This window comes from Eupeodes corollae, chromosome 1 (assembly GCF_945859685.1).
Source record: "Eupeodes corollae chromosome 1, idEupCoro1.1, whole genome shotgun sequence".
In the NCBI taxonomy this organism is placed as follows: Eukaryota; Metazoa; Arthropoda; class Insecta; order Diptera; family Syrphidae; genus Eupeodes; species Eupeodes corollae.
The window spans coordinates 190,341,647-190,366,569 of NC_079147.1; the positions used below are offsets into that span (position 1 = coordinate 190,341,647).

The 24,923-nt window shown below is 33.3% G+C and overlaps 1 protein-coding gene across 1 annotated transcript in view; it reads right to left on the reverse strand.

Moving 5' to 3' along the window:
- The window catches only part of LOC129939271 (protein rolling stone), a 196,935-nt gene extending 177,885 nt beyond the window's left edge, over positions 1-19,050 (reverse strand). Inside the window, exon 1 of the mRNA XM_056047236.1 lies at positions 17,249-19,050. The gene's annotated coding sequence lies outside the window, so the exon portion shown is untranslated. The remainder of the gene's footprint in view (positions 1-17,248) is intronic.
- Positions 19,051-24,923: the final 5,873 nt, after the last annotated feature.

A 24,923-nucleotide genomic window follows, 5' to 3' on the forward strand; every position in this document is an offset into this window, starting at 1 on the left:
GGATATCATTTTTCTACACACAAGTTTTTGTGAAAGGAACTTATTTTTCAGCATTTTCTTTATTTAATGTATTTCATTGGCAACATTAAAAAATCTCTTCCCTTTTTTATATCCTTAATGGAGGGAAACTGTTTTCTGGTTAATATGTACATACTTTACTTACATAATATCCTTCTTTCCAGCTTCACACAAACACACACATGCATGTATACAATCCTGTTAACCATGAGAGCATTAAAATTAAATTACCCAAATAAATTATTTATAATCTCATAAAATAAAACAAAACTCAAAAAAAAAGAATTAATTGCAAGGATTTGTTCCACGATGCCAATGAATTTGGTAAATATAAAAAACAATCAGGACCTCCCTAAACGGTAGGGTTGTTTTTATTATTCAGGAAATATATAATTTAATATTTAAAAATAGAATTTCAATTCAGTAAAAGAAGAGATGCATTAATTTATTTAGTTATGGTTTTAACAATTTCATTCGTATTCAATAAAAAAGATTTAAATCAAATATTAAGGACTTCGAGAACAATGTTAAAAAAACGAACCAAGTTATGTGTTGAAGAGGAACAAAATTGATTAATAAGTTAGCCGTGAAAAGCAATGCGATCTAAAAATGTGTCAAGTTCTAAATTTACGAAGGTGCTTCAAAACCAATTTATTTTTAGAAGTGTGATATCGAAGCAAACTCATAATAACGACGGATTTTATGTCTATTAAATGATTAATGGCTAAATATAAATTGTGATGAAAAAAAGAACAAAACCTTTACATTACGCAATCAGTAATCATTTGGTAGCAAATATGTGACTATTATTAGGTGTTTTGCTACTGGACTACAAATAGATTGACATTTTTAGATGCTCTATCTTTTCACGGTAGGCTTATTTCTAAAGTTTTTAGATGTTTTTTTTATCACGTATGTCTATGGCGTGATTTCAGTGATTTTTGAAAAGAAAAGCAGTCGTTTTTTTTGTTTGTATTCCAAGCTTCACCATTCTTATAAATTTCATCGTACTTTGCGTTTCAAATGAATTCCAACTTTTCTTCTAGAAGTGGGTGAATAACACGCCCCAGTTTGACAAATTTAGTGTGATTTATTTTGTATGTACCCCAAAGCTCATCATTCTACATGACTCGGAAGTTAAATATATAAACGACATGAAATGCATGAGAAGTAGGCGGATAAAACGCCCCTTAGTCTATCAATTCAAATTTTTTTTCCTTGCATACACAATAAAATATCAAGTTTTTTAAATTTCGTTACTCTACAATATTTAAAAGCGGTAATTTCATTTCATAGCTGGTATAAGAAAGTGGGTTGGTACCACGCATCCTAGATTGAAAACCACAACTAAAATAAAGAGCCTCATCATTCAAATTTTGAAAGCTGTTCTGGTCACGAAGCTTGGCTGTTATTAGAAAACTGTACTCCGAGGCAAATATTGAATTCAAAAGAATACGAGTATGTGCAGTAAAAAAATCTGCCTTTGATCAAGAGACAGTATCGGTTATCAATCGCACCAGTAGCTCTGCCGAATTCTGGAAGGCTGTAAAAACCTTAAATGGAACCATGAATATCATTTCTCTAGGATTACAAGTGCAAAATCTAAGCTTCTGAACACAACGATAAGATCACAATCGGTACTATACGCAGCCCCTTTAATCACAGATGAATTTCTAGATGCACCGTTTCCAAAGCTAAAGTGAATAAGGCGCCAGGAAATGATCGTATTCTTTTTGAGCACTATAAGCACGCAACTAATGAATTTTTATTGCTGCATACTAAAGAATTTAACCGACTTTTCGAAAATGTTATAGTTAACGAAAGTTTCAGGAAATCAATATTTTTCCGCTTTTCATTCTTTTTGAATTTCGAGCAGCATTCAACTCTATCGTTCTTGAAAGGCTTTTCTATAAGCTGTATGCAATTGAACTGTCGAGTAAAACAATGAACATTCTGAAAGCCTTGAACACAATGAATACAGCATAAATATGGGATGGAGCGTCTGTCTTGGCAGAGTTTCGCACGGAAATGAGTCTCAAGCAAGGGTGTATACTGAGTGCTTTGCTCTTTATATTGTTTATAAACGACATAATAGATGTAGTCAAAGGCAGAATTGTGTTTGGAGGAACTACTTTACCCGCACTTTTGTAAGCAGACGACATAGTCTTCTTTAAAGAGACGGTGGATGGACTGCAAATGATGATGAATATGCTAAACGGCTATTGTAATCGCTGGAATCTCCACATAAATCTTTCAAAATCCAAGATAAGATATTTAGAGCAGGTGGCGGCAGGACTGCAAGAAACGAAAAGTGGACATTCAATAACGAGGCATTCGAAATTGTTTGAGAGTATAAATATCTGGGAGTTCTATTTACTTCGAATCCAAATATGAAAAAACATCTAGGACTGAAACTAACGGAGGCAAAACGTGCAATTTCAACTGTGTGGGAACGCGGCTTTAAAAGTGATTGCATTGACCACAGTACAAAACAAAGTTTTCCCCTCCACGGCTGCATCGATTTTATTGTATGGGGCTCAGGTTTGGGGTTACTGTTTCTTTGAAGCAATCGAAAAGTTTTTCCGATACTTTATTAAAATAATCTTCCCGCTTCCGAGAAATACCTCAAACTTCATGTTGTATCTGGAAACAGGGCTGCCTTCTATGATATTGGAAACTCTTAGCATGCATTACAACTATATTGTCAATGTCTTACAAATGAATGATGCAAGAATACCCAAAAGCATATTGAAGTGTTCAATTATGGCGCAAGGACATATGGCGAAGGAATGGGAAAGTTTGGCGGATACCTGCAGAGTGAATCTGATGGTAACTCAAAATGAACAACTTTTAGAAAAATACGGTCACATCTTGTACGACAGAAACGCATCTGAGGCCCATTCGTCGCTTTTTAGATGTTATTATCATCGTTTAAACTTCTGCCATTGTAATAATACATGCCATTAAATAAAATTAGCACTATTTTTAAAACGAGAGGAGAATTACTTAAACTTTATTTCATGCCCCATCTCCCAGATTTACCTTTACTTTGCAGTCTTTGCAATCTGAACATACGAGAAGACATTCATCATTTTATTGCGATTTGTCCAATCATGAAAAAGTTCACGGTCAGATATTTTGGAAAGCAAAATCCTTAATGAAGCCGAGCTTATTGACATACTAAACGGAAATGGCGGATGGAATACCCTACACAATTATACTGTCGCTGCTCTTCGTTATAGGAATTGTATAATTAATTTAGAATTTTAAGATACAAATCTAGATATTTAGATATTTGTTTTTGCTATAATATTGTATTTAAACTCAAAAATGTCAGTCTATTCAAATACTTTATCCGCTACGACCGACACCTCGCAAAAACTATCATGATGACTTTTCCATTTTTCTTAGAACATGAAAACAACAAATTTTGTGTGCTTTTGATATTACAAGGTTGATATAATTTTTTATGAAGAAGTGTTACTTAATTAAAGACTTACAATCTTATACGATTTTGAATGCTTCTTCTGAATTCGCAAGAGTTTCGAGTTTAAATGAATGGTACGGGTGTAGTTCTCTTAGAGAATAAGAAAATAGGATGACAATTCTTGTCCAGAAAAACCCGAATTGCGTTTTTTACTATTTGAGCTTACTTCATAATAAAGATATATAATTATTTCCATCATAAACAAATTAACTGGATATCTTGCTGTCTCCAATTTTGAAAGAAAAGTCGGGTGTAGCGGCCTTAACCTAGTCGCTCCACAGGAAATGGGGTCTGCCTCGGCTTCTTGTTACCCCTGGCTTGGAGTTTAAAACTTTGCCAACTGGAGCTGCCATATTTATTCACTCAACATAATCTAACCAACTTAATAGTTGAACAACCAATATTTTGAACAATGCCAAGCCAATGTACAGCTTGGTTGTATGGTATCCGACAGGATAAATCGTACGTACAACCTTTCTTCAAGAGAACTTTCATCCACCTTAGAGGGGTTTTATTCTTCTGCATCATACAGCAAGATCGGGATGAAGAAGGTTTTGTACAACGTGTCCGCAAAGCTTTTCGATAGGGTCTTATAACCAATTTCTTACTTAGTCCAGAAAAGTAGCGAATTATTCTGGAATTATTTTACTCTTAATTTCAGCACTGATATCAACTTTTTCAGGGCTAATGGAGACACTGGGAAGTTCCAATTAATTCATCAGCAAATGGTTTCAGTTGTTTACGTAGTAAAGGCCTGGTTAAAAAGGATAATACCTCAATAGTTTGACCAGAGAAAGGGCCTTTCATTGTTTCTTCTGATCAAATTTTGGCTACAATATCTTAAAATAATTTGTATCAAAACTTATATCATGAATTTCGAATCTCAAAATATTGAAGAGAATCTACTTCTAGGGAAGTATTTACTTGAAATTTAAAAACATAATTAATGCCCTTGGCATAATGGTTAGTGCGTTGGACTGTCATTCCAAAGGGCTTGTATTTGATCCCTGCCGATGTCATCTAAAGTTTTTTCACGGGCACTGCATCTTGCGAGAAATTGACAAATTCTCCAAGAGTAATTTTTGTGATGAAAAATTCTCAAATTAGCCGTTTGAATTCGGTTTAAAACTGTAGGTCCCCTCCATCCCTGACAACACTACTCGCATAAGGAATGGTTGTTGCAGGCTCTAGTTCCCAACAGACTGCAACCCGATTATTAAATTGGTAAAACTACTTATAAATCTATACCTTACATTATTGGTTTGATATTTTTACAAGCGTTTGACAAATTCCCCAGTTTTTCATGTTTAAAACAGATGCCTCTCTCTCGTTGTGGCTATTAGTAGCTAATAGCCATTTGGCAGTTATAGCCACTGCTAAAAATCAGTCCTTGGTAGATGTTGGAGATGTATTCGGTTTTGAATACAAAGTTTAAACTTTTTTTTTAAGTCTTAATTTTTTGGTTCTTTACAAGTTTTTGCTTAAGTTCAACTATGCTCTTTTTGCAGTTAAAAGGAGTTGTTGGAGGCATCGGAAATAATTTAACAGACGGAGTCTTTGTCTTCAATATAGACATAGCCAGCGGATACTGGAAGATACTCACATGCTTCCTCTTTCCGGCTCCTAAGAGTATCGTGAACATCAGCTGACGTTATTGTTCGGTAAAACTGGGGAGAAACACTTGATCTTAGGTCCAGCAAATTTGAGCAACTTGAAAAACGTAGAAATAATTTGGCAGTACTTTTAAGACTTTGTACCGCAAAGATTGCTACTCATCTTACCCATGCAACGTTATTTCCTCTTATAAACTTTTAAACTGCTGATTTATAGAAAAATTTTCATTATCATTCATCTTTTATGATATTTGACGCATGGTACTATAATTTGTTCTGCGCAGGGCAACAAGTTTTTTTCAATAGATGCTTCACTATCTTAAACATCTGGAAAGTGAACACCTATCTCAGGTTCCTCCAATTAATCTAATAATTACTTTAATCACATGCGCAAAACTTCAACTTTAACTATTTTTTTATTGTGAGACTGAACAAAAACTAGGTTCATAAAATGCACTTAATCTGATTTATTGACAATTATTGAAAAGATAAGAAAAAATTAAACCAGCAACTTAATTTATTCAGCGATGCCGTTTTATTTACAGAAATCAATTAAATTTCGAATTGATTGCGTGAGCATGTTAATTGGAATAATGTAAATTATTAAAATATCAACTGAATACGTAATAAAATTTTGTTTAAACGTACATTAAAAATATCATACGATTGTATTAAAAAAAGGTTTAAAGTAAAGAAGTTAACATAACATATCATAAGATTATAAAAACAGTCAACTCCGCTTAGTTGGAAAAATCGGTTGATTAAAACAAGGCACTTTATTATTATTAAATGAAATATATTTTTGTGTTGCTCCAAAAGGGTTATTTTGTTTTTGAATTTTCCCTGGAAGTCATTTTATTTAGAACAAGCTGACGCACGTGTTATGAATGTAAACAACACCGATGTACATAATAACGACGGCATCAGATTCTCCATGCCGTCATCTAGATTTTAAGTATTTTTATATGTATAAGTTATTATTAAGTTAGAAACATAAGAATAGAGAATAAAGATTCAGTCATTGTTTTGACATGAACGAAGAGTGTTTGTTTTAATCATAACTGGCGCAGTCGCGAAAAGAAGAACCGAAAACGAAACAACGCAAAAAGAAAATTGTTTGAATACAGTGGAAACGAAGCGGTTTAAGTAAGATTTACAAATCGTGAAGAAACGAAGCTTAAGAAAATTTGTTTTGTGTTGGAATTACGTCCCTATCTCTACTATTGAATTAAACAATTGGAAGATTTGAGAAACAAAAGAACAAACAAAAAAGGAAATATAAAACATTTTTTTCAATTACCGATTAAGCAGACTAAAAATCAGTCAATGCAAATAAATAGAAAAAAAGTGAAGTGATTTTAATAAACAAGAAAACAGTTCATAAAAAAAAAAAACAAAAAACACAATGGCTCAAAATCAAGAACAACTACAACAGTGTATAGTTATGCTGACACAATTAGTTGTACAGAATTCAAGATCGGCAACCAGAATCCAAAAAGAGTTGGAATTCATTCCAGTTTTCAAAGGAGAACCAGGAGAATTACCGTCATTTATTGACATCATCAACAAAAAACTACAAGACTTGAATGGTGAAGAAGAGAAGAAGACAGCCTTTGGAATTATATACCACTATAAAATTTCTGGAGCAGCAAAGAACCTTCTAAGAATCAACCCACCAGAAACCTGGAAAGAATGCGAGGAAAGGCTGAAAACTCATTACAGACCTAGAAAGGACCAGATGACACTCACCAATGAGATTATGTCTTTAAAGGTAAACAGTATTTTAGAGCTTAATGATAAGTTAGCTGAGATAGCTGAAGAAATTGCAGAATATGCTTCATTTTGTACAGACAGAACAACGATGGCAGATATTCTTAGTGGCATAGCTATTCAGAGGGTTAAGATAATAGTGTCAGGTTCCTTAGGTTATTGCATTATGAATAAAACTAATTTAAGTGAAATTAGAAGCATTGTTGCATCTTTCATAGGACAGGATTATACAAATTTAAATTTTAAGTTCATGATTAGTAAAAAAGAAGTTCAAGAGAAAAATGTCTTTGAAAAAAAGAAGCCCAAGTATTCAAATTCTCATTACAATAGGAAAGACGAACAACTTCCAAGTAGTAATAGGAGAATTGGTAGCTCAAGTAACACATATAGTAAAGGTAATTCTTTCAACGACCGAAACTTAAAGCAGACGACAAACAGTAGTAGACAAAAAAATCAATGTGGTACAAGTAAAAACAGCAAAATAACACAGTCCGATCATATGTCAGTTGACGCTTTAAGTGACGACGCTGATGTTAATGTAGTCGATGATTCGTTTTTTATAAACTAGCCTCGGAAAACAAAATCATTCTCAGATTAACTTTTCAGAATAAAAAATATACTGCTATGGTAGATCCTGGATCAACAATCAGCTTATTAAATGAAAAGACATGCAAAATTGACTATACGGTTCTGAAGTCAGATCCCACACTTATTACAACCATACAAGGCGAAGTAAATAGACCCAATAAAATAGTAGCGACAGTTTGTCCCACAGAATTCATGTATCCGTGTAATTCAAGAATGAAGTGGATAGCTATGGGTATTGAAAAGCCATATGACCTAATCTTAGGTATGGATTGGATGAATAAAAATGTAAGGCAAATAAGTTTAGAGACTCAGGAGATAATTATGACAAATGGAGTTAGCCTTCCTTTTTTAACAAAAACAATTTCACAAGAAATCAATGTACTTGAAGAAAGCAGAGTGCAAGACATTCCATTAGATCATCTTAACGAATCTGAGAGGGGGGTAATTGAACCAGTAATTAAAGAGTTTAGGAGTCTTCTATATAAAGAGGGTGATGTGCTGACCAAAACAAATACAATTGTTCATGAAATCCGAACCACAACGGATAACCAAATTCATTCCAGACTCTATCGTTATCCGAAAATCCATGAAATGGAAGTGAGGAAACAGATGGAGGAGATGGAGAAAAATGGCATTATAAGAAAAAGCAAAAGCAGATATAGCTCTCCGATAATTGTTGTGCCGAAAAAGGTAGACAAGTCGGGAATTCAGAAATTTAGGATTGTAGTAGACTACAGGAGATTAAATCAATTTACGGTAGACGATAAGTATCCAACACCAAATATTGAGAGTATTCTCGATAAGTTGGGGAAAGCCCAATATTTCAGTACGATAGATCTTGCAAAAGGTTATCACCAGATAATGGTGGCGGAAAAAGATATCGAGAAGACTGCATTTGTTACTCCTGGCGGTTTATATGAGTTTGTTAGGATGCCCTTTGGCTTGAAGAATGCTTCAGCCACATTTCAGAGAATGTTAAATGATATACTCCGAGAATATATCAATACAATATGTGTTGTATATATGGATGATATCCTTATATTTTCGACATCCTTAGAAGAACATGTTAAATCTCTAAGAAATGTATTTTCGAGATTAAAGAAGCACAACTTAAAAATCCAAGCAGATAAGTGTAGCTTTCTTAAGAAAAATACGGAGTTCTTGGGCCATATATTAACAAAAGATGGTATGATGCCGAACCCTGAAAAGATCAAAGCAATACAGGAAATCAAACTGCCAAAGACGGAAAAGCAATTGAAAGGATTTTTAGGAACAACTGGTTTTTATAGAAAGTTTATTAGGGATTATGCAAAGATAGCATACCCGATGATAAAGTACTTAAAGAAAGGGGTTAAGATCAATATAAACGATCCGCAATACATTGCCTCATTCGAAAATCTTAAATGTTTAGTACTATCACATCCAGTTTTGAAATATCCGGACTATGACCAACCATTTGTTGTGACGACAGATGCTAGTGATTATGCTATAGGAGCAGTCTTGTCACAACAAGGTCATCCAGTATGTTTCATTTCACGAACTTTAAACAACCATGAGCAAAATTATAGCACCACAGATAAAGAATTCTTGGCGATTGTTTATGCTGTCACATATTTTAGACCATATTTATATGGGAATAAATTTAAGATTATAACGGATCATGCACCTATTAAGTACCTAGATGGTAAATACAAAGGGAAAGAATTCTCCCAACGAAATCAAAGGTGGTTGCTAAAGCTTCAGGAGTTTAATTACGAGATTGAGTATCTGCAGGGTAAGGAAAACAAGGTAGCGGACTATCTAAGTCGACTCGAGAATTCAGAAAAGATTAATAAAAATAATGACGAAGAATCTAATTTGGAAATGTCTGATAATGATGACCAAACTCAACACTCTGTGGATGAGCAAAGATTGGATCACATAGGTATTAAAGATGAAATTGTCAATAAGTATAAATTGCAACTTTGGCTAACATACAGTCCAGAGCATGAAATACAGACATTGCATAAAAGAACAATTTTGGAATTGAATCCTTTAGAAGATCAAGGTAAAATTAGAGATTTTCTTAAGAAGTATGTTAAAAAGGGTCTAGTTGGAATTTTCTCCGAAGTCAATGATTCAGACTACAATAAGGTTCAAAAGATTTTAATATCAATGTTTTCATCTCACAGCAACATTAAATTTGTACGATGTTCAAAAAGAGCTCGGGACATTAAGACAGAAGAAGAACTACACAAGCAGTTGTCATTGTATCACATCAAAGAATCAATGCATAGCGGAATAAATGAATGTTATCATAGTCTTAAGGATAAAATTTATTATCCCAAGCTTAGAGATCAAATAAGACTTATTATAGGGAATTGTAACAAATGTAGAGGAATAAAGTACGATAGGAAACCTATAAAAGCTAAATTTGAATTTACCGAGACTCCATCAGAGAAAAATGAAATTATACACCTTGACATATTTCACTTTAAAAAACATGCTTTTGTTACTACGATAGATAAACTCACTAAATTTGCTGCAGCATATCAAATAACTGATCGTAACTGGAGAGCCAAGAAAACTTTGATTATTGAGCAGTTTGCCAAATTTGGTAGGCCGAAAAAGATTATAATGGACAATGAATTTCGAGCTGAACAACTAATTGATTTTCTAAATGCCGAAGGTGTTGAGGTCCATTTAACAAAACCAAATAATCATACAGGGAATGCAGACATAGAGCGGCTTCACTCAACCTTATTAGAGATAATAACTGGAATAGAGGGAAGTGAGCTCTCAATTGAAATGAAGATACAGATGGCTATAGGGCACTATAACGATCGATATCACTCTACAATCAAATGTTCTCCCAGGCAAGCGAAGGATAAAGAAAACTGTCAAGATTTAGTTACGAGAGTAGAAGCAGTGAAGAGGCATATTATTGATCGAAGAAATTTTAATAGGGAAGATTACGTAGAAGGTAGAAAGGAGGGACATATAAGAAACTACAAGAGGTTAAGGCATAAAGATGAACCGTATTATAGATTAAATTCTTTGGAAAATGTTCATAGCTCCAATATTAAAAGACCTTTTAAACTTACAGGTAATATCCTCCGTAATAGTGATTCTATTGCTAATCCCAGTAGCACAGGGGCTACTGCAGGTGAGTCCCATACATGAAGAAATGGGATACACAACAATTAAAGTAAAAGAAGTCGAAGTTACAAACCAAACGAATACCGTTCTTCACATTATAGACCTAGAAGACATTAGTAGCATTCTATCAAGATTTGAGTTGAACATTAAAAAGATAAGTATGAGTAACAAAGAATTATTAAAGTCAGTTGTGTATGATATCAGAACAAAGATCAATTCAATTATTCCAAAACAAACCAGACAGAGAAGAGGTTTAATCAACCTTGTAGGTAGTGTACAAAAGTGGCTATTCGGAACTATGGACGATAGTGATAGGCAAGAAATTTTGGAACATTTAAAGATCAATGAAGAAAACAATCATAATGCTATTTTTAATTCTAATAAACAGATTTCTATAAACAGACACTTTGATGAAAGTTTCAATATACTCAAAACAGCAATAGAGCAGGATAGGAACAAAACATTAGGATATCTCACCTCGATTTCAGTTGAAAATAGAGAAATAAGGGAGCAGTCCTTGTATTTAGATCAGATGCTCAAACTAAGGTATTTAGAAAACAAAGTTGATCAGATACAAGATAGTATTGCAGCCGCTAAGAACAATGTCTTCCATCCTAGCATTCTGACGGCAGAGGAAATAAAGTTGTATGATATTGATTTCTACAAGCTAAAATTAATAAAAGTTGGTATACTTAAGTATTCAAATCAAACATTAATAATTGCAATCAAGATTCCAAGAAATTATGTAAAAGTAGATCTTAAGCTTATATTTCCCATAGCTAATTCACAAAACTATGAAATTGATGAGTCAGATGCATATTTTGTTACAATTGAAAAAAAGAATCTAGCATATGAAGAAAATAAAATGTATAAAGATTTAAAAACAAGTACCCATTGTATATTTACAAATGATTGTAAACTAAGATTTAATAATAGAACAATGATAAATTCAATTGACGAAGAAACAATTATAGTCAAAAATGCTGTACAAGAAAATCTTATTCAAAATTGCGATGACAGAGTAATAAAACTGAATAGGAATAATATGATAAGTTTTTATAACTGTAGTATAGAAATTGCAAAAGAAAAATTTTACAATAAAATTACTAAAATAGAAGCTAAATATTTTTACCCTAGCAATGATGTAAATAGCACCATTCCAAAACTTGTAAATTTCGATAATATAATGATAGAGCATTTTGAAAACATAAATGAAATCAAAGAGTTAAAACTCCACCGAAATATTTCCTATGCTTTTAATTCGACAATATTAATCATAGTTGTCATATTTGTAATAATAATAGTTATATACTTCAGAAGAAATAAAGTGAATGTAAAAATTGTAAATGATAGAATTCAGGAGAATTCAAAATCTGGCGGTGAAGGTGTTATGAATGTAAACAACACCGATGTACATAATAACGACGGCATCATATTCTCCATGCCGTCATCTAGATTTTAAGTATTTTTATATGTATAAGTTATTATTAAGTTAGAAACATAAGAATAGAGAATAAAGATTCTGTCATTGTTTTGACATGAACGAAGAGTGTTTGTTTTAATCATAACTCACGTTTCGTCTTTTGTTTCACTTTCAAACATCTTCAGTTTGGTCTATAATTTAACCATGAACCGTCTTACAAACAAACAACACTTGTAAATTATTGAATTTTATTACCAAAATGCGTTCTCTTTTAAAAAAGTTCATTGTACGCTTCTTCTACTTTATGGTTGACCCATTGAAGCGGCTATTCAGGCTATTGTGACTAAATTTCACACCAAATTTACATTGTTGGACAATAAACCACCAACACGCTCGTAGAGTGCGATATGAAGAAAATATCGCAGCTGTATCTGCTAATTTTAATAATGAGATGACCATCAATTATCAATACGTCGCCGTTCGCAGTAATTGGGAATCTGTTACTAAACAACTTAGAAAATTTTGCTGAATGATTTAGGTGTGATGCCTTTCAAAATAAAGCTGGTGTAAGAATTGATGCCGAACAACCTACTGCAATGTAAAATTTTTGGTGAATTGGTTTTTGGAAAGGTGGCCGAAGATCCACTTTTTACCGAAAAATTGTGTTCAGCGACGAGGCTCATTTTTGGATCAATGGGTATGTAAATAAGCAGGATTGTCGATTGCGGAGTGAATATCAGCCAGAAGTACTGCAAGAGCTACCAGTGCACCCAGAGAAAGGCACAGTTGTTGCGGCTTATGAGCTGGTGGCATTATTGAACCATACGTCTTCAAAGATGATGCAAGTCGTAACGTAACTTTTTTGCCCAAAGTTCAAGAGCTTGAGTTGCATGGTATGTGGTTTCAACAAGACGGTGTCACATTTGCCACACAGCACGCGTAACATTATACTTATTGATAGGCGTGCTCGGTGAACATTTTATTTCACGTTCGGGACCGTCAATTTGCCGCCTAGATCGTGCGATTTAACGTTTTCAGACTATTTTGTGTGGTTTTGTTAAAGTTCATGTCTATACAGACAAGCCCGCTTCAATTAACGTATTGGAACACAACATTGAATCATTTATTCGTGAGATACCGGCCGAAATGTTGGAAAGAGTATGCCAAAATTGGACTAAGCGGATTGACCATTTGAGGTGCAGTCAAAGTCAACATTTGCATGAAATAATCTTCAAACATTAAATTATATGGACCGTACTGTTTTATTCTGATTTTCGGTCCGATTTGTCGAATTGATAATATTGACGTTTCAAGGTCCCTCCAACCTAAAAATAAGGTTTACAGGAGGATGCCAGTGTGTGAGCGTGTACCTTCGTACGTGCTAGGAATCTTTTTTCGACTAAGATATTTCGAGAACTAGCAGAGATATCGACTTCATATAAATTTTGTTTTCAAAAATTTCAACGTAATTTAATTTCTCAAAAAAAGTCCTTCATTTTTCGAAATTTGTATTTAAAAGTCATAGATAGTGGCATCGGGGGTGTGTTACGCTTTAACGACAGGAGACAACATTGAGTTTTCAAAGCATTAAATTCTATACGGTTTTTAATTTTCCATTGTACAATGCTGTTAAGATCAGAATTTAATGAGCTTATAATACGCTGCTGTTTAAGTTCCACATCCGAAGGACAAGAATGTGAATCTATAAACGAGTATGAGAAGCTGAGGGTACTGTCGTCGGTGAAACAGGTTAATGGATTTGAAGTGGCAGACATTAGATCATTTATGAATATAAGAAAGAGTGTCGGAGACAAAACGGAGCCCTGGGGGACACCAGCATTTATTTTATGAATTTCAGAATTGTAACCATCCTCCAATACAACTTGTATTGAACGGTTAGAAAGGTAATTTCTAATCCAACGAAGAAGAGATTCATCAAGAACAGGAGGACTCATGACACTTTCCGGTAGCGTCGAATTAACAGCAAACTGTGCTGCAAGCAAATTAGCTTTTTCAATCGAGCTTACATTGAGCGTGTCATTGTGGACGAGCGTTGGAACCGAGGATGACGTGGTGTTTCGTACGTTTTTTACAAATGACTAGACATTTTTACTACCTTTGGGACATTGTAGTATTTTCTGATCATGCAAAAATTTGGTTCGACGAATATAACCATTACATTATATAACTAGCTTGTTTGAACTTATTCCGGTTTTCCTCAGTCGGGTTGGCTTTGTAACAACGGAAACTTACATCTCTAATCCTAATAACCTCTCTTTACAGCTCGAATCAAACTATGAGTTCTCTTTGGGTTTGATAGATTTTATCCTGTTCGGGATAAAATTTCTCTTTCAACAAAGAATTAAATTTGTAACCATATTTGAGCTGGAATCCACGTCACTATCGAGGAAGAATAGTGACCAGTTAAAGATCCTAAAATAATTATTGAGACCGTTACAGTTGGCTTTCTCATATTGAAAAACGGTTTTCATAAGAGTTTTTTCTTTAACTGAGTTTTTTAGACATGAGAATTTTGCAGATACAATACAATGGTCTGATGTACCTAGAGGCGGTAATACACTGAATAGGGTCAGAGGTAAGAAACAGGGTGTTGGCGGATTGACCTGCAACGTCAGGGATTCGTGTTGGCTCATCGACAAGCTCAGTTAATTGATTTAACTCAGCAAAGATCTCAACATACCTTCCTTCCAGTGTTGACTGGCCAGAATATTGAAGCCAAGAAGAATTGTGTACATTGAAATCGCCCGCAATGACGATTTCAATGTGAGGATTAGTTCCTGAGAAAACTTAAAAGCAAAATAACTGTTGTGTGGGGGTCCCCTGCTGGAGCAATACAAAAGCATTTTTTTGTATTAAAAGAAGCCAAATCAAGAAAAAACCATTTACGAAAATATACAAAAAATCTATCGGTTTGTTTTTGAGAAATTTTGAATTTTAGATTTTTTACCAACAAAATTTGTACTTCTGTTATTTACAGTATTTAAAAAAACACAGAAAAGGACGACGAATCGGCTCAAAACTCTAATTTCTAAATTTGAAGTCAACCGAATCAATGCCAGGCCATGACAAACAGACAGAAGTACGGAATCAGGGAACCTTCTTTTTTCGACTTCTCTACTATCGTAATTTCATGTTTGATTAAAATCTAGAGTTCGGATTTTTTACAAACTCAAAACTTCCCATACTGTTATTATATGTCGCAAGTAAAAAAGTGAAACTTGTATAAATTCGAAACACAAATCAATAAAAGTTTTTTGTTTGTATAATAATTTGTATACATTAAATAACAACGTTTTTGACATCTGGTAACGTTTGCAGAAAAATTAGTGTGACAGTTTTTATACACTAAACAAACATTGATATTCAAGAAAACTTGTTAAGGGCTTGGGAGGGAAAACAGCATTCCACATTCTCGATAAGTGGTTAAGAAAAGAATCTCTATACTTAACACTAAGTCTGAAATTGAGCTCATGTGTAAACTGATGAGCATTCCTGAAAGTACGGTTGAATTGTTTAGAACATTGTTTTTAAAAATATCTGTAAAACAACGAAAAGCATGAAACATTTTGGCCGTGTTCGAGTGATCTAAATGTTTCGGTTAAAGTTCTATCGCCTATCATTTTCAATGCTTTTTTTCTGATCCTATCTAAAAGACTTAAACTTTTTTTAGGGGCAATTGCCCCTAGCTGAGGGTCTAATCATAAGCGAACAAGTTTAATGTATTAAAAGTGGCAGACAAGAGATCGTTTATGAATATGAGAAAGAAAGAAAAAATAAGAGTTTATTAATACCAAGAGCTTGGTGCCAAACTCTATCAAAAATTTTTGAACTATCCACTGCAATACTATTACTTTCTCCAAAAGTATTTAAAGATTTTTTTCACTATTCGGTAAGATGAACTACTCGTATCAGATCACCAGAGGACCTATTGCTACCAAAGCCATACTGCCAATCATTAAGAAGGTTTTATTCTTCGAGATATATCTTAAGCTAAAAAAATGATTCACGTTTCCACGGTCTTGGAGAGGAGGGACGTGAGTTAGAGGGGGAACACGATTCACTTTTTTTAAGGACAGGCTAGGTAAATGCTGTTTTCCATCCGCTCGAAAATAAACCTGACGTTCGAATCAAATTTCTAGAAGATAAATAGAGGTATTGAATTCAAAATTATGTTGTTAACATGTTAACATAAGATAATGCCCTTAGCATAAGTTGTATTTTTAAGAAAAAACAACTTTCAAAAAACACTACCAAAATTGATAAAACTTGGTTTTCGACTTAAAATTTATTTCATCATAATTATGCAAAATATTATTGCTAACTTTAATTTATTTTTTTTTAGAACAATCCAATTATGTTGTTAATATTAATTTTTTGATGAGAAATTATCAATTTGGCTCAGCCTCTTTTTTATATAAACATTTTGAAGAATTAGAAAAACCACTTCAAACCAAACTTTAACTAATTAGAAACAAAATTTAAATTAAACAGAAAACTATATAAAAAAAATAATACTAAACAAAAAAAATCTTATTAAAAAAAAAATAATTAAGATTTCCCGAAGAATTCATAATTTTTCACAAAGCGCAGGAAGAAAATGAATATCATCCTTTTTCTAGGAAAGGCAATCAGTAAAACTCCTAGAATGGCAAAGAAACAATAAAGTGTCAGTATTCATTACACGATGGCAATAAAATCTCAAAAAACAAATCAAGACCTTGGTAATTTGAAGCCAAAAAGACCAACTTTCGATAAGTTTTTTTTTTTTTGAATAAAAACAAAAATTAATTAGTCAAAAAAAAAATCCTTTTTTTCTCCATGAGAAAGCTAGTTAGACAGACAGACAGCTAAGTCGAAGAAAATTTCGACGCCGCCAACGACACTGTTGGCTCTAAAAATGTGTGTATGAAGTTTTTTCTTTTAAAAGACTTCAAGGACAACGCGGCAAAGGAACGGAACGAATATTTACCTTGAAGGACTTTTCAAAACCAAAAAAAAACTCACTCACTCAATGAGTGGGTGTGCATCATCTTTTAAGAAATTAAAAAAGAGAAAAGAGACAAAATAAACTTTCCCGTCAAAATCGAACTCAAAGTCAAATCTTCGAATCTATAGATACAAAAATTTAAGACAAAGTATTTTTGATCAAGAGAAAAAGGATGTGAAAAAAGTAAAGAAAAAAACACTCACCTTTTCTTTAAGGACGACACACAATTTGTATGTTTGTTTGTGTGTTGAGAAGTTCTTTGGTATATATATATTCCTATATAGAGCGGCGAGAGGGTAATTACAGTTAGCTATAATATAGCTCACTGCTGCCGATTCTAATACTGCTGAGAGATAACTTTCAACTGTGGTGATGTTGAAGAAAAGATGATCAATAAGTGCATAAGTCTTATTCTTAAGACCATACCCTTTTCTTTTCTTTTTGTTAATTTAGAATAGATGCGAGTAGATAGAGATATTCGTATTACACTTAAAATTCATCTATATATTATACAAAAGATACTTTTTGGGGGACAACTATTTTCTTTACTTTGATGAAATTTTTATATCGCGTGTTTTTTTTTACTTTGATTAAGTAATAATTTTTCACGTACATTCACAGACACAAACACATTTTGATTAAATTAATTAATTAATACAGAACCAGTTGAGAAGAAAGATGAATGACATACAAAGAGCGAAAGTGTAAAAGATACAATATCTATCAGAGAAACATTATTATTTATTAATAAAACAAATAAAATGATTTGATTATACGAAAAGATGGAATTTACTCTGGAACTTGATGGGAAGAAGAACTTAATGAATATTAAAATAAATTTGAATGAAAGAAATTATGTTAAACAATAAAAAAGGAAAAAGATACTTTTGTATCTTTTTTTATGGATTTATTCTTTTCTAAGTATTTTCTTCTTTTGCACTTTTTTTTCTTGCCGGCTTAACTGATATTTCTATAAGGGGATATTTTTTAACCTTCAGAATTTAGGATTATAATTAGTTTTGTTGTTGTTTTGAGGGTTATTTTTTACTTGACACACTCATTGGGGGATTTTATTTATCATCGTTTGCAGAAAGTTAAAAGTGAGAGAAATTCCTTTTATTCTTTTTGGTGAACCATAAATTAGTCGACAAGGATGATGGTGAAGAAGATGATGATGAAAGTGGTGTAGGTTGTGGTATTTATGATGATGATGATGACCAAACAGCTGGTCCTGGAGAAGGATGGTTGTTAAAAATGAAGAATTTAATTTTGAAAAACAAGTTAAAAAGAAAAACACCAAAACGAGAGATTTCTATAAATTTTTTGTCAAATTTTTACCACAGGAAAAAATATCCTTCTTATTTTTTTTTCAAGGATATGTATCTTAAAACACAACTAACAAAATAATTGGCAAAATTTGGGGTTGGAACAAGAAAACACAATATTATTTTTTTAATTTTTCTTTGCACACTATACACAACACCGGAGCGCACCTTAGATACGTGTCTGTATGTGAGAAGTATCTTTGAGGTTCTGTTCTGCCAGCGTCCGTTCGAGAAACTAAATGGTTATGGTTTTTTTTTGTTGTTGTTGTTGCTGGACGACGACGTTGCTGATGATTTATTTGAGTAGGGGTGTTTTTTTGTTGTTAGGTTTGAAAATTCTATTTATTTTTTCCGAGATGAGATGAGATTTATTTTCTAGGTTGCAGTTATGTTGCACTGATATACACAATTATTAAAGTAGAGACTTAAGTTATTTTGTACCATCACTCGAAACATCCAGCAGCGAGTCAAGCAAAGCCAGATAGCTATGTGGAGACAGCAGAGCCAGCGAGAAGAAGGTGATATAATACAGAAAAGCCCATACACAGTATATAACCTATACGGACTTCGATTTGGTTTGGTTTGACTTTGGCTTTGGATTTTGTAATAGGAGCTTCTTGTTCCTGGCGTTGATTTTGGTGAGATGGTTTTTGGATTTTTTTGGGGAGGGTGCATTTTCATCTCTCTTTGGATCGTTTTTTAACTCTCACTTTCGCTCAGTGTGTCTCTCTCTTGTTTTTAAGCCTATATTCTCTCTCTGGGGTTGAATTATAGAGTTGAGATTGTTGAGATAGAGCGCGCAGGTTTGAACTTTTCTAGCTTGATATTTAGAATCCCGTGAAATCACTATCCCTATCAATTTGAAAATATTTCTGAAAGATTGAGGAGGTCTAGAAATTTTAGGAAATTCGTCTCTTTTTGCTTTCTATATTTGAAAGCTTCTTTCTTCTTGTACTCTCTCACTACTTTCTCTTTGAAAGCTCGTTTCGGTGGGAATATAAATTTTATATTTGAATGAAATTCTGTTTATGTGTATTGTAGGTGTAAACCTGGTATCTATAGTGAGAGAGCAGAAGGATATTGCGCTTTTTTCGTATTCTTTCCTGCTACTGATGCTGCTCCTGGTTCCGCGGCTGATTCTACTTCTGCTGCTGCTGCTGATGGTGAGCTGCTGTTATAGCCTTTAGCTAGATGGTATATCTACCTACTTACCTACTGTCTTGTGTCTTGTATTAGGTTAGGTATATCTCAGAGAGAAGTTTGTCGTTGTCATCTTCTTAGAATATAGTCTTTTTTTTGTTGATTTTATTCTTTTTTCCAGAAGAAGAAAAAGATGTTATTTCTTGCGATGGTCTGGAAATATGACGTCGATAGAGGATAGCCTTTTTCGGGTTTTAGTTGTTGTTGTTATTTGTGTGTGTTGAAGTATAATTGAATAATGAGCAAGGTTAGGGACGTGTAAGGAATAAAAGAAAAAATTGAGTTTTTTTTTCAATGCCGGTAAATGGCTGATGTGAAAGTGAAGCAGAGTAGCAGCAAAAAATAACAATTTATATATTTTTCTATTTTTTTGTTGTGTTTGGTAATATAATATACTTACTAATGTTAATATAATGATATTTGGATTTTTGTTTTGTTTTTTGGTTCGTAGTAATACATACATATATTAATTTGTGCCTATTGTACGTTTTTTCATAAAGAGGAAGAGGAAATTAATTGCAAAAAAAGGAAAAGAAATATTAATTATCCAGACTTGAAATTTATTTTGAAAACTTGGAAATTTGTATGAATAAATAAACTCATAGCCAAGAAGAAGAGTCTACATTTTTTTTTAATAAATGACCTTTTAAAAATGTTAAAAATGACCAAGAATGGGGTTTTTAAGGCTAACTCAAAATATATCTTAACAATAAATTAGATGCTGATTTTGGAAACCACATTTTTCTCTTTTAGATACAATTTAAATCATTTTAGTATCTTACTTAGTTTCTGGAAATTCAAATTGGAGTCCATATGATGTTTTGAGGAAACCTTATATACTTGCATAGCTTTGAAATATATTTTTTGGGCGGTTTTGAATCAAAATTTTAATTTTTATTTTTTTTTTGTCAAGTTTTAAAAATACCAGTTTTCAAACATTATTATTATATTTTTGAATGATTTTTTAGCGTGTCTTTCAGATACTTGTAAGAAAGATACGATCTTAAAACTTATGAAGATCTTTCGAATATACATAAAATAATATAAATATTTCAACTTCAATATTGAAGAGAGGGATTTAAGAATTAAAAAACCATCACCGATTTTACTGACAAAAAAAAACTACTTATAAATTTAGATAGCCTCAAAAAGCTTTATATAGCTACGTGTATTTTTTTTAATTTTAAAAAATTATATCTCAAAAACCAGACTACATATTAATTTGAATTAAGGCTATCAAAGCCCTTTGAAAAAATTGAACTTTTATTAAAAAGAAGAAAACTTTGCGGACCAGTGTAATTAGCCAGAAAGACCAGCCCTGAGTTAAATTTATCTCTCATACAAGTTTTTAAAGATGCAAAACCTAAAAATGGATTGTTAGGAAACAACATACAAAATAAACTTGATGGCACAACAGTCCGTTGAAAACTAGGGCTTAGTAACTTACAAATCTCATCCATTTCTGTGCCCAAAAACTATAGTTAGGGATGGTGGAAACACATAACCAGGTTAGGTAAGGAATTTTTTGAAAAAAATTAACGTATCCAAAAAATTATGTGTTCGGAGTTTGCTTGACTTGTAACGTAAGTACTACTAAATTCAATACTAATACAATAAAACTTCAATTTCTTGGTAAAAAAAGTTTTGAATAGATAACTTTACGAAGCCTGCAGCACACTAATTATGGTGCTAAAATAATAATTTTTTATACATGCCTGAGTCAAAAACTGAAACTTCAGTGAAATAATTTTAACAATTTTAATTTAGACTAAAACGATACATTTTCTCCACTTTTACATCACAAAACATGTTTGACTATTTATCGATATGATTTAAATTTTGAAAAGAGGAATTAATTTAGAGTTTTGATAAAATCATCAATACCTGGAAATAGAAACAACCTTCTTTTTGAATTATTGGTTACAATTATTTTAATTTCTGCCTAAATTAAACTATCTACGGTTTACGCTGGGCACGGAAAGAAATACATTGCGAATATTACAACGTCAGTATGGATGTGAACGCAATACAACGCTCCTAGCAGAAAAGTCTATCCATTATTGTTATGTCCGGTATGTCCCTTATAATTGTAGAAGTATATCGATAGTAGTTATGCCCATGCTTTATTCACGGCTTTCCAATAAGGGTATTGATTATCACGCCATAAATTATCGCGGGAAAAACTAGTAGAAATGAGACATCTCCGGTACGGTATAGGGCCGAAGGTATGCTATGCGCCCTTGTGTTACAAGCAAAAATTGTGGTACCATACAGTATAGTACATAATCAAATACTTATACTAGCTGCTGCAAGAAAATGTAGGACTATCACAGATACTTTTTTAGTATGAGTCTCCAGACCATACTAGCTTTGTCATAAATGACTACACGGGAAGATTTAGGTGTGATGCCTTTCAAAATACAGAATTAAAACGGAACGACCTAATGCAACGCAAAATTTTTGGTGAATGGGCTCTTGGAAAGTTGGGCGAAGATCTACTTTTTTACCGAAAAATTATACCAGCCAGAAGCATTGCAAGAGCTACCGACGTTACCACAAAAAGTCACAGTTTGGTGCGGTTTATGGGCTGGTGGCATCATTGGACCGTACTTCTTCAAAGATGATGCGAATCGTATAGTAACTGTGAATTTTAAGTGCAACCGTGAGATCCAACTTTTTTTTGCCTAAAATGCAAGAGCTTGATTTGCATGACATGTGGTTTAACAAGACGGTGCCACATGTCACACAGCATGCGCAAAAATGGACTTATTGAGAGGCGAGTTCGGTGAACATTTCATTTCATGTTCGGAACCGGTCAATTGGTCGCCTAGACATTGAAGCATTTATTCGTTAGATGCCGGCCGAAATGTTGGAAAGAGTATGCCAAAATTGGCTGATGGATCATTTGAGGCGCAGTCAAGGTCAACATTTGCATGAAATAATATTCAATAATATCTATTCAAATAAAGGTTTCATGCATTTTTCTAAATTATATGTGTTTTTTTTTTTAAACTTTCTTATAGCTTTTATAAAATCACCCTATAATAAATTGAAAATTCTCTTTTGTCGAAAAATCATTTTCGATATCCAAGTTAATTCTTAGTTTCTGTACTTTTTGGTCACTGTTTTTAACTTCTTCGTTTTGTTTACGAAAGGTGAATAAAACATTCCAAGGGTACCAGCCACGAATCGAAGCCTGTAAAGACGATCAGGGGATGTTGAGAATATGGAAAGACCACTTCTCCCAATTATATAACGGCGATGACGAACCGAATTCCCCGGTAAGGGAGATAGAACCACTCAACCTAGGCGGCGTAGATCAATAATTCCGCCTACCCGAACTAGATGGAGTGAAGATAGATATATCGAAACTGAAGTCAAACAAAGCTGCTGGAGCTGACGGCATCTCTGCTAAACTATTCAAAGCAGCAGGCGATGACTTGGTACGGAGCATGCACCAACTCATCTGCAAAATATGGTGCCCGATACATTAGCATTGCGACGGAAGCGAAAAAGATGGGTTTAGTGGTCAATGAGGGCAAGACCAAGTATATGCTGTCATCAAAAAAGGACATTGAACAACGACGTCATGGACAAAAAGTCACAATGGACAGCTATAACTTTAAGGTAGTTAATGAATTTGCCTACCTAGGCACCGCTGTTAACACAGACAACGACACCAGTGTTGAAATCAAACGAAATTACAAATCGCTGCTTCTTTGGACTTAGAAGGCAATTGAGAAGTAAAGTCCTCTCTCGAGTATCTAAAATCACCATCTATAAGACACTCATCATCTCGGTTCTCATATATGGCTCTGAGGTCTGGATCTTGTCAAAGAAAGATGAGATCTTCTTCGGGTGATTTTTGGTCCCGTACGCATATGGAAGAAAAGAAATAACGACGAACTGTACGGGCTGTACAGCCACACTGACCTAGTTAACAGAATTAAAGTAAAACGGCTTAGATGGCTAGGTCATGTAGAGCGAATGGACATCAACGCTCCAGCCCGGAAGGTCTTCGAATACAATCTTGAGGGACGGCGCAGTAGAGGAGGACCGCGGCTCAGGGGGCGCACGCAGGTGGGTGAAGACCTTAACCAACTTGGCGTACGAAACTGGAGACAGCTAGCTAGGGACCAAACTGGCTGGATATCCATGTTGGTTGAGGCCCATGTCCACCCGGACTGTAGCGCCACCTTAAGTAAGTAAGTAAGTTTTTTAACATCAGCTTTTTATAGGAACGCCCCCGACAATATAACGGTCGAATTCTTTGAAGGATGGCTACAAGGTCGATGGATTAAAAAACCAATTTAAAATCAGGCATTTTTGAAAATGAGATGAATCAACGCGTTAACGCCAAAATGGTGAATTTGTCAAAACAAAAAAAAAATTGCTTACGATGACCATTATCATGTTTACTACTACTTACTTCTTCATTTTCAAAACGGTTCTTTTTTTGTTTCCTACACTAAAAACAATAATAATATTACTGAAAAGCTTTTCAAAATTCTGAATATTATTTTCAAAGTTTATTGTTTAGTTAAACAAAACAAATTTTTTCTTTGCAAAATAACAAAACTTTCTAATTTTCTAAAAAGACTCTGCACTTTGGAAATTTAAATTTGGTGAGAACCTTTTTTATTTCAAATTTGCATTTGGTGAAATGTTATATACAAAGTAAATGTGCAAAGTTGCAAAATGAAAAGTGTTTGGTGGAACAGCGCCCTGATATGATGGATGGATTTTAAAGTCGGATTTAAACTAAAGCCATTCAAGCTTACAAAAAGTATATTTACTTGTAAAGAGTAGATATTTAATTTTGTTCAAAACAAGTTCTAGCTTTAAAATATCACAACTCCATTATCGTTTTGACCATAAAAATCGCATTCAAATATTATTTCAAAGGTTATAACTTTTTCGATTTGCACTTGCAAGAAATAGAAAATGTAAAACCAATGATTTTGACATAGTCAGTCATTCATTCTTAGTTTTTTTGAAACACAAAATAGCTCAGCTTCAATGAACTTCTAATCCACCACGTGTGACCATTTAACTAACGATTATTTATGTAGCTTTTATCAAACATCATTTTTCTACAAACTAATGACCTATTACACCATCTGAACAGTCTAATTACCCAAAAATCCAAAACTATTAAATTTTATCTGATAATGATTTTCAATGATGATATCGCACTCCTCAATAAAAAAACACCCACAACCAGCAAAACATTTAACGATTTATTATTTCAAAACAATGGTTTCTCTCTTTTTAGCAATTATTTTAAAAACCCTACAATTTTTCCAACACCATTTTGTAGGAGTATAAAATAAAATAAAAAGAAAAACACAGA